Source organism: Penaeus monodon, chromosome 20 (assembly GCF_015228065.2).
Source record: "Penaeus monodon isolate SGIC_2016 chromosome 20, NSTDA_Pmon_1, whole genome shotgun sequence".
NCBI lineage: Eukaryota > Metazoa > Arthropoda > Malacostraca > Decapoda > Penaeidae > Penaeus > Penaeus monodon.
Window position 1 is genome coordinate 25,940,144 of NC_051405.1, and position 750 is coordinate 25,940,893.

Here is a 750-nt window from a genome sequence, read left to right on the forward strand (position 1 = left end):
GTATTCTTAATATTCTTTATTCTTTGCCAATTCTCAGTCTCTGTTATCATCATTAGTCCTTTTCCCTTCTCTCCCATTCCTCTGTCTCCTCATGCTCCCTCTCTTCAGTTTCTTCCCTCTTCCTCCTCAGCCCTTCCATGATCCACTTTCTTTCCTTTTCCCCTTCCTGTTTCCTCCTCTTGCCTCCCCCCCCCCCTCACACAACCCTCTCTATTCTCCCTATACCTTATCTCCCTCCTTCTTCATCTCTCTCCTTCTTCATCTCCCTCCTTCTACATCTCTCTCCTTCTTCATCTCCCTCCTTCTTCCTCTCCCTCCTTCTTCCTCTCCCTCCTTCTTCATCTCCCTCCTTCAGCTCCCACAGCTCCTTCCTTCCCCTAGTCTTCTATAGCCTTCCTCCTTCACCTTCCTTTCTACTCCTCCCATACTATCCTCCTTCACTTCCCCATCTCCCTCCTCTTCCTTCCCTTTTTCCCCTTCCCCCAGTCTTTTATATCCCTCCTCTTCCACCTCCCTCATCTCCCTTCTCCTCCACCCTCCCTTTCTCCCTCCTTCCCCCGGTCTTCCATAGCCTTCCTCCTCCTCTCTTTCTCTCTACTTCCCTCCCTCTCCCCTCTTCCTTTTCTTCTATCAGGCGTTCCATGCCATCAAGTGCCAACAGCAGGGCAGTGGCAGTTGGGAGTGTAACACGCTGCGCACTCTCTCGTATTTTTGCAGCCAGAGAACAAAGCCCCCTTCTGTTTTGGGTTG